Here is a 10,635-nt window from a genome sequence, read left to right as displayed (position 1 = left end):
AGAATATTGGCTTACTTATCTATGGTTCCTTCTTCCATTATCTTGCTCCTTTATTTATTATCCCAACGGCCTTCTGATCATGATAATTATTATTTTGTAGTTTATCTTGTGTTTCTTATTGTTCTCAGCAGGGGGATTTGGCAAACATTTTAGACCTCAAGTTGACAAACTTAAATGATGGATGAACACACAAAAATTCTTCTTTAAAACATAATACAGAGATAATTGCTAAGTCATACCTTTATTCATTAATAAATTTACTGGATGCCTAATATTGCCAAACAATATTGCATGATAGATAAATATTGATGAATAAAACAAAGTCTTTTAAATTCATATTGATTTGGAGGGGATTTAGCTGAAGGGATGCCTATACAATGTGACATATATTAATGAAGTAATTAAAGAATATATATAATAAACTTTATAAAAATAAAGCAAGTGATTGTGATATAGACGGCCTGGGAGTGTAGTAGAATCAGGCTACCACAGAATGACTACCATGCATTTTTTTAAAAAAATTTTTTCTGTAGAAACTGGTATTTATTTTCCATCAACCTCATTTCCATGTTTGCTTCAGAGACTGTGACAAGCAGCTTAAGACCACTCAGTGGTTGTTCCCACCCACTCGGTGGCCTGAGCAGTGGGCGTGGCAGACCAGTCTTCAGTGGCTGGTACTGAGTACTCCAGTCGTCAGTGGGGAACTGCTGAATAGGCACAGAGGGTACCTGCATGCCTTCAGACTAGTCAGCAACATCAGGCTGAGTAGCAGTGAACTCAGGCACCGGGCCATCCATTCACCCTGAAACTCCTCCTTCGTCACAGCTTTTTCAGCAGCAACCTGCTCTTCTTTTTCAATCTCTTCAGGATGTCTGTAGAAGTAGAGATCAGGCATGACCTCCCAGGGTGTTCACGGGAGATGGTACCACACATGCGCAGAACCTCACGGGCCAGCATCCACCACATCAGACTCACTGAGTAGGCTCCCTTGTTGTTGCATGGGATAGCAATGTCCATGTAGCGCAGAGGAGAGTCTGTGTTACACAGAGCAATGGCAGGCAGGTTCACATAAGATTCCTCTGTGAGAGGCTGGTGGTCAGCCCAAGGATCAGTAACCACCAGAAGCTGTGGTTCCCAGAAGGCTGCCTGGATTTGGTTATTGAAGGTTCCAGGTGTGAAGCAGCCAGCAATGGGAGTAGCTCCAGTGGCAGCAGCAAACCTCAGCACAGCCCTCTGGCCAGTGTTCCTGGAGGACAGCATACTGACATCAGCAGGGTTTTCAATGGCCACAATAGCACGAGCCGCCAACAGAAGCTTCTCCCAGGTCCTCTTCAGATGGATGATGTAGATGCCTCACTTTTCCTTTTGTAGATGTACTGTTCCATCTGGAAGTCAAGGTTGGTGCCACCTAGGTGGGTTCCTGCTGCAAGGAGCTTGAGGACGTCCTCCTCCTTCATTTGCAGGATGTCAAGGGCTCCGGACATTGTGACAGCTTCCCCTTAAGTTACGCTGGGAATTAAGAACAACGCCATATGGACTCCTTGCCGGGTAGAGTGGAAAAGCTACCATGCATTTTTTTTTGACAGGTAGAGTTTTAGACAGTGAGAGACAGAGAGAAAGGTCTTCTTTCCGTTGGTTCACTCCCCAAATGGCCACTATGGCCAGCGCTGTGCCGATCTGAAGCCAGGAGCCAGGTGCTTCCTCCTGGTCTCCCATGTGGGTGCAGGGCCCAAGCACTTGAGCCATCCTCCACTGCCCTCCCGGGCCACAGCAGAGAGCTGGACTGGAAGAGGAGCAGCCGGGACTAGAACCCGGCGCCCATATGGGATGCTGGCGCTGCAGGCGGAGGATTAACCAAGTGAGCCACGGCGCCGGCCCCACCATGCATGCTGAAGAACATCTTTGCAGAGTTCAAATTGGAGCTGAGAACTAAATAAAAATAACTGAACTTAAGAGTCTTATGAACAAAATGTTTCCTGGAGATGGAAATGCAAGAGAAAAGATGGCCTTAAGATATACATGATATTGGCATGCTCAAGTGATGTAACAATCTAGAATGGCTTAAACATATAACATGAGGGGGTAAATGAGGTAAATGATGTGAGATGTGATCAGAAATATACACAGGCTCAGATCATGTATGGACTTGCAAACTATGATCAAGGCGCTCACTTTTATCTAACGCAGAGAAATCCATCAGAGAATTCCAAATAAGGAAGTGATAGGAATTATGTTGTAAATGATCATTCTGGCTGTGGTGTTTGAAAATTGCTTAGAGGGCACTGGAGAGGCAGCAGGGAGATTAGGAAAGGGCCATGTTTGACTTCCAGTTGAATGAGATAGACAGGACACATGTGTGCCTTTGTTTGCATTTGCAATTCTACAAAAATGACAAGAAAAGGCTAAAGAGAGGATGAATTCAGAAACAATAAAGTAGCATGGACTGGGCGATGACAATAGCTGTGTTTTATGCATTGAGCAGGGGAATGGAATTTTACTGTCTAGGGAGCCTTGGGACATCTGATTGCTCAGATCCAGGGATGTCATCTGGAGTAACAGAGAGGAAATCAAGTGTTCCTAGCTCTCTCCCCCTCCCTCCTCCCAGCTGATCTTGCTTCTTGGCAGGCTTATGTTCCCTAAGCAGGAGACTAGAGCATCCATCTCTGAGGAATATAGCAATTTGAGATTTTGTTTTGTGAAAAGCACAATTTAGCATCTCTTATCCAATTTTATTCAATTGAAGGAATTTGCTGGATGATCTGAGAACATTTAAACCACTCAGAGGTTTTGATCATTGTAATGGTAGATATACTCTTACCTTGATCCTCGCTGAAGACTACATTTTAATGAGTTTCCCTTGTTTTAAGGCTTTCTATTTTTATCTTTTTCTGCTTGTGTTTAAAACTAGACTGCCTCTCCATCTAACATGCCCTTAAATTTCTAAGCTCATTTGCTTTCATCCTTTTCATTCCTACTTGAAGCCTAGACAGTTCTTTCCTGATCTCATCTATTTCCTGTAATATCTTATCAAGCACTACCCACAGAAACCCATCACGGAATTTAATTCCGTGTTTCCTACCTCTAACTTGGGAGCTACAAGTGATTACTATCACAGTCTGTCTCCGTGTTCACAGTTGCACCACGTACTTTGTCACAAGTATGTAGCATGAATTACCTCCTTTCCTTCCCCTGGTATTGGCTTCTTCATCACTGATCCTCAGCCTGTATGACAGTGTTACACCTGTCATGCTTGTTGCTAAAGAAGTGCCTCACTTTTGGAGCCAGTGATAAAAATGCCTCAAGATGACATAATTTATGCTGTGGTAACAGCTCTCAAGCCTGGGTGCCTAATTACAATTAAAGTATTTTATTGCTTGTGCAAAGTCTGCTTCATTTCCATTGTCTCTCCTGAGCTGCTATCCTCTGCATTAGCTCAGTATTCCAAACTGGTTTGACCTTGACATCAATACATACTTTTGCCACCACTAAGAGAAAGAAGAAAGGCTGGGGATTTGGGAACTGCATTTAAATACTTCCACCCAGAAATAGTGAACGTCATTTTCTGTCAAATTATTTGACCAAAGTAAGCCTTCAGCCATGCTAACTTCATGGAATGGGAAAGAGAAAACTGTCCTTGCCTCTGCAATAAGAGGGGGATCAAACAAACTCCACAGAAGATGTTGCATCTACTGAAGAAGAAAAAGAGGCTAAAAATGAAAGAAGCTTTGCAAAAAAAAGATTCTTAAAAAAACTGGTAACAGAAGTATTACCAACAAAATTTCTAAAACCTTCAGAAGGAGTCAGAAGTTCCCAGGAAATAGAATAAATATAGATTAAGATAGGACATTTCTTGGAATTCTATGTTAAGCCAAAGTATCCAGAAGGTGTAAAGATGGAATAAATATTTCTGGAGGTTAGGTATCTGAACTATTCTTTCTTAGAAATTAATTAAGAATTTTTCAACAAAACAAAGGAATAGTAAATAAGTAAGTTGACATAGGACCCATATCATAAAATCCAAATAAGGGTTTCAACATTGATAAGAGGACAAGAGAATTCTGAGGATGAACCTGATAGGAAATTAAAGGATCACAGACAAATTTGCTACTGGCCTAGAGAGCCACCAGTCCAAATAGACACTGAATAAAAAGCTTCAGGAGTTATTTCTCCCAGGAAGACAAGAGGAAATGTAGGGATTATCTGATGTGTCTGAATCTGTTGAATGAGAATTTACATTTTCTTGTTCAGTGGATGCAACATTTTCTGCGGGAGTTTGTTTGATCCTCCTCTTATTACAGTCACAAGGGCAGATTGCACTTTCCCATTCCATGAAGTCCTCTCCCTTCCCCTCCCCTCCCCTCCCCTTCCCTCCTCCCCTCCTCCCCTCCTGGGACCCTTCAGCTGGTTCTGGTTGGCTGTCAGTTGCAGGCTTGATGTTTCTGGCTGGTACCCAAAATGAGCTGTCCTGCATTCTCTGGAAAGACACAAGCATATCGTTGGCCCTTGGTTAGCAGAAGCCTTTTTACAGGTGTTAGAATCCAGTGCCTGAATTCTGTGTCCACTTTGAGATTAAAGGCAAATATGTGGGTGGGATGGGGTCTAGTGGCTGCCCTAAGAGCCTGGGGTGCCTGGGGACTCCCACAAATGTGGGGTCCTCACTGAGTGCAGATGGGATGACTGTGCATGGGTTATTGCCTCGAGGTCGTCTATGTTCATCCTACCGGCATTTGGGGTGTGGCTGACTAGGCATTGCTGCGTTGTCTGCTGTCATGTCATTTTCGCTGTCATGTCATTTTCACTCTCAGAGCTCTCTCTCCCTAAGTCATCAACTGTTACTTGTGAGGCAGTGGCCTGGAGTGACAGGCTCTTATCACTCACAGATTCATTATGTTGGGTAATCTGTGTGGGTTTCTGAGAGGGGGTATCTTCCCATGTTTGAGTGCTTAAGAGCGGCGTGCCACACCAACTCTAGCCAAAGGAAAGATACCCATAGCACTGCTGACATAACAAAACAAATTCCTAGCACCTCAGTGGCTGATGGCATTATGCAGGGGGTTCCCTACTTTAGACGAACAGACAGTGGTGTATCAGATCGTAAGTATTTCCTGTGCTTAGTGGGGAACTTGCTATTTGTCTTCTTGGGACTGGCTTATTTCATTAAATATAAGGGTTTTCAGTTGCATTCATTTTGTTGTAAACAACAGGATTTCATTCTTTTTTATGGGTGAGTAGTATTCCATAGTGTATATATACCATAATTTCTTTTTTTTCTTTTTCTTTTTATTTGATAGGTAGAGTTATAGACAGTGAGAGAGAGAGAGAGACAGAGAGAAAGGTCTTCCTTCTGTTGGTTTACTCCCCAAATGGCAGCAAGGCCAGAGCTGCACCAAAGCCGGGAGCCAGGTGCTTCTTCCTGGTCTCCCATGCGGGTGCAGGGCCCAAGCACCTGGGCCATCCTCCACTGCCTTCCCGAGCCACAACAGAGAGCTGGACTGGAAGAGGAGCAACTGGGACTAGAACCCGGTGCCCATATGGGATGCTGTCACCACAGGCAGAGGATTAACCAAGTGAGCCACAGGGCTGGCCCACCATAATTTCTTTCTTTCTCTTTCTTTCTTTCTTTCTTTCTTTCTTTCTTTCTTTCTTTCTTTCTTTCTTTCTTTCTTTCTTTCTTTCTTTCTTTCTTTCTTTCTTTGACAGGCAGAGTGGACAGTGAGAGAGAGAGACAGAGAGAAAGGTCTTCCTTTGCTGTTGGTTCACCCTCCAATGGCTGCCGTGGCCGGCGCGCTTCGGCTGGTGCACCGCGCTGATTTGAAGGCAGGAGCCAGGTACTTCTCCTGGTCTCCCATGGGGTGCAGGGCCCAAGGACTTGGGCCATCCTCCACTGCACTCCCTGGCCACAGCAGAGAGCTGGCCTGGAAGAGGGGCAACCGGGACAGAATCAGGCGCCCCGACCGGTACTAGAACCTGGGGTGCCGGCGCCGCCAGGTGGAGGATTAGCCTAGTGAGCCGTGGCGCCGGCCGTAATTTCTTTATCTAGTCTTCAGTTGATGGACATCTGGATTGATTCCATATCTTAGCTATTGTGATTTGAGCTGCAGTAAACATGGGATACAAATCACTGATATGTGGATTTCTTTTCGTTTGGGTAAATTTTCAAGAGTGGAATTGTTGGGTCATATGGTATACCTATTTTCAACTTTCTAAGGTATCTCCATGCTGCCTTCCAAATGGCTGTACTAGTTTACATTTCCACCAACAGTAGATTAGGGTACCTTTTCCCCTATATACTTGCCAGCATTTATTGATTGTTGATATTTTTATGAAATCCATTTTAACTGGGGTGAGGTGAAACTTCATTGTATGTTTGATTTGAATTTCCCTGATCCTGAGCATTTTCTCATGTCTCTCTTGGCCATTTGAATTGCCCTTTTTGAACAATGCCTGTTCAAGTCCTTTGCCCATTTTTTAACTGGATTGTTTGATTTGTTATTGAATTTCTTGAGCTTTTTATAGATTCTGGATATTAATCCTATATAAGTTTATAGTTTGCAAATATTTTCTCCTATTCTGTTGGTTACTTCTTTACAGAGTATTTCTTCTGCAAATGCAGAAGCTTCTCAGCTTGATGTAATCCCATTTGTCAATTTTGGCTTTGAGTGCCTGTGCAATCTGGTGTCTTTCCAAGAACTCTCTGCCTATGCCAATGTCTTACACAGTTTCCCCAATGTTTACTTCTGGTTATTTGATGGTATCAGGTCATAGATTTAGATCCTTGATCCATTTTGAGTCAATTTTTGTATAAGGGGTAATGTAGGGGTCTTGTTTCATACTTCTGCACATGGAAATCCATTTTTCCCAGTACCATTTGTTGAAGGGACTGTCCTTTCTCCAGGGATTGATTTTGGCTCCTTTGTCAAAGATTAGTTGGTTGTAGATGTGTGGATTGATTTCTGGAGTTTCTATCCTATTCATTGGTCTATATACATATTTTTGTGGCAGTATCAGGCTGTTTTGATTGTGAATGCCCTGAAGAATGTCAAAATCCAGTTGTGGTTCTTCTGGCTTTGCTTTTGTTGTTTAAGAGTGCTTTAGTTATTTGGGGTCTCTTGTGTTTCCATATGCATTTTAGCATCTTTTTTTCCTCCACCTGAGAAGAATGTCATTGGTATTTTAACTGGTTTGCCCTTGAACCTGTAAACTGCTTTCGGTAGTATGGAAATTTTAATGATTTAATTCTTCCAATCCAGGTATATGGAAGTTTTTAAATTTTTTTTTGTGTCATCTTCTATTTATTTCTTTAATGTTTTGTAATATTCATCATAGAGCTCTTTCACCTCCTTGGTTAAATGTATTCCAAAGTATTTGATTTTTTTTTTTTTTTGTAGCTATTGTGAATGGGATTGATCTTAGAAGTTCTTTCTCTGCCATGGCATTATCTGTATACAAAGGCTATTGATTTTTGTGTGTTAATTTATATCTTGCCACTTTAGCAAGTTCTTTTATGGTTCCAATAATCTTAGTAGTCTTTTGGAACCCCTATATATAGAATCATATCCTCTGCAAACAGAGATAATTTGACATCTTCCTTTCCAATTTGTATCCCTTTGATTTTTTTCCCTCCCTAATGGTTTTTTTCTAAAACTTCCAGGAATATATTAAATAGAGATGTTGAAATCAGGCATCCTTGTCTTGTTCTGGATCTTAGTGTAAATGCTTCCAACTTTTCCCCACTCAATAAGATGCTAGTTGTGGGTTTGTCATAAATTGTCTTGATTGTGTTGAAAATGTTCCTTCTATACCAAATTTGTTGAATGTTTACATCATGAAAGGATGTTGTATTTTATCCAATGCTTTCTCTGCCTCTTTTGAGGTAATTATATGGATTTTGTTCTTTAGTTTGTTAATGTGATGTATTACATTTGTTGATTTGCAAATGTTGAACCATCTCTGCATACAAGGGATAAACTCTACTATGTCTGGGTGATGATTTTTCTAATGTGTTATTGGATTCTATTGGCTAGTTTTTTTTTCTTTTTGCGATTTTTGCATCTATGTTCATCAAGGATATTGGTCAATTTTGTATCTTTTTTTGGTTTATGCATTAAGGTGATGCTGGCTTCATAGAAGAAATTTGGGAGGTTCCCTCCTTTTCAATTGTTTTGAATAGCTGAGGAGAATTGGAGTTCTTTAAAAGTCTGGTAGAATTCAGCATTGAAGCCATCCTATTCTGGACTTTTCTTTGTTGGGGGGGGGGTCTTTATTACTTTATTTAATTTTTTATTATTCAATCTCTGTCTTCATTATGGGTCTGTTAAGGTTTTCTATGTCTTCATGACTCAATTTTGATAGATTGTATGTGTCTAGGAATCTATCCATTTCTTCTAGATTACCCAATTTGTTAGAATATAGCTCTTTGTTGGCTGTCGCCGCGGCTCAATAGGCTAATCCTCCACCTAGTGACACCAGCACACCAGGTTCTAGTCCCAGTCGGGGCATCGGATTCTGTCCTGGTTGCCCCTCTTCCAGGCCAGCTCTCTGCTGTGGCCAGGGAGTGCAGTGGAGGATGGCCCAAGTGCTTGGGCCCTACGCCCGCATGGGAGACCAGGAGAAGCACCTGGCTCCTGGCTTCGGATCAGCGTGGTGCGCTGGCCACAGTGCGCCCACCACAGCGGCCATTGGAGGGTGAACCAACGGGAAAAGGAAGACCTTTCTCTCTGTCTCTCTCTCTCACTATCCACTCTGCCTATCAAAAAACAAACAAACAAACAAACAAAAGGAATATAGCTCTTTGTAGCAATTCTTGATGATTATTTTTACTTCTGGTCTTCTAATCTAGATCTTGAGATGCATTGAGAGCTCATTTTTTTGATGCATTTCCAAGTTCTTGATGAAGGCACCAACTGCTATAAACTTCCCTCTTACATTCTTATTAAATAATATATGCTCCTCATATTAAGCTGTATCATTTCTCCATGTCTCCATAATATATGTTCCATGTATAATTTTGAACTTAGAAGTATATAAGGCCGGCGCCATGGCTCAAGAGGCTACTTTATACTTTGTGTTTCTGTGTGGGTTCAAATTGTTGCAATCTTTACTTAGTATATACTAAATTGATCTTCTGTATATAAAGATAATGGAAAATGAATCTTGGCCGGTGCTGTGGCTCAATAGGCTAATCCTCCACCTGAGGCGCCGGCACCCCAGGTTCTAGTTCCAGTTGGGGCGCCGGATTCTGTCCTGGTTGCCCCTCTTCCAGTCCAGCTCTCTGCTGTGGCCCGGAAGTGCAGCAGAGGATGGCCCAAGTCCTTGGGCCCTGCACCCACATGGGAGACGGGGAGAAGCATCTGGCTCCTAGCTTCGGATCAGCACAGCACACCGGTTGCAGTGGCCATTGTGGGGTGATCCAACAGAAAAAAAAGGAAGACCTTTCTCTCTGTCTCTCTCACTTTCCACTCTGCCTGTAAAAAAAAAAAGTATATAAACATGTAAATGCAACTGAGGGGAAAAACAAAAATAAAAAATTTTTAGCACCAACAATGTATTTTATTCCACATCTTAGATTTATACATTTCATATATGCTTTTTTTTAAAAAAAGATTTATTTTTTTGAAAGGCAGAGTTACCGAGAGTGAGAAGGAGAGCCAGAGAGAGAGAGAGAGAGAGAGAGAGAGAGATCTCCCATCTGCTGGTTCACACTCCGAATAGTCACAATGACTGGGGCTGGGCTAGAAAGAAGCCAGGAGCTAGGAAATTCTTCCACATCTCCCAGGTGGGTGCAGGGGCCCAAGCATTTGGGCAGTCCTCTGCTGCTTTCCCAGGCGCATTAGCAGGGAGTTGGATTGGAAGTGGAGCAGCTAGGACATGAACTGGCGCACATATGGGGTGCTGGCACTGCAGGCCATGGCTTAACCTGCTACGCCACAAAGCTGGCCCCTTCATATATGCTTTTAAATCTTTGATTAACAATTCAGTGCAAAATAAAAAAAATTTATGCAGCAGTGGTTCTCAGGTACTGAGTGAGGAGGAGATTGGAGCTAGTGTTTTCTTTAGCACCTAGAGAACATGAGGAAGATGAGAGTGGAATGTTTCCTCTGAATTAGCTGCCTTTTTGATTGAATCTTAGTACAGTGAACATCTTTAATAGGTATGATATTGCTAACTGGAAGCAAAGATGTTTAAATTATGGGGCTGGCACTGTGGTATTGTGGGTAAAGCTGCCACCTGCAGTGCCAGCATACCATATGGTTGCTGGTTGGAGTCCTGGCTGCTCCACTTCCTATCCAGCTCTCTGCTGTGGCCCAGGAAAGCAGTAGAAGATGGATCAAGACCTTGAGCCCCTGCACCCACATGGGAGACTTGGAAGAGCTCCTGGCTCCTGGCTTCAGATTGGCCCAGCTCTGGCTATTGCAACCATCTGGGGTGTGAATCAGTGTATGGAAGACCTCTCTCTCTCTGACTCTGCCTCTCTGTAACTTTGCCTTTCGAATAAATGAAAAAATCTTTCGAAAAAAAGATACTTAAAGTAAGTATAACTTGTATTTTCTTTACGGCTTTAAGACCTCAGTGATTACTTTTCTTCTAATAGAGCTTTAAAGATCATCTGGTGAAAAGGTTTTTGTCTGAAATTAT

The 10,635-nt window shown here is 42.4% G+C and overlaps 1 pseudogene; it reads right to left on the bottom strand.

Moving 5' to 3' along the window:
* Nucleotides 1-548: 548 nt before the first annotated feature.
* On the bottom strand, nt 549-1,514 carry LOC100356962 (small ribosomal subunit protein uS2-like; annotated as a pseudogene).
* Between the last annotated feature and the right edge of the window lie 9,121 nt (nt 1,515-10,635).

This window comes from Oryctolagus cuniculus, chromosome 3 (genome assembly GCF_964237555.1).
Source record: "Oryctolagus cuniculus chromosome 3, mOryCun1.1, whole genome shotgun sequence".
Classification (NCBI taxonomy): Eukaryota; Metazoa; Chordata; class Mammalia; order Lagomorpha; family Leporidae; genus Oryctolagus; species Oryctolagus cuniculus.
This window is presented reverse-complemented; position numbering and strand designations above follow the sequence as displayed.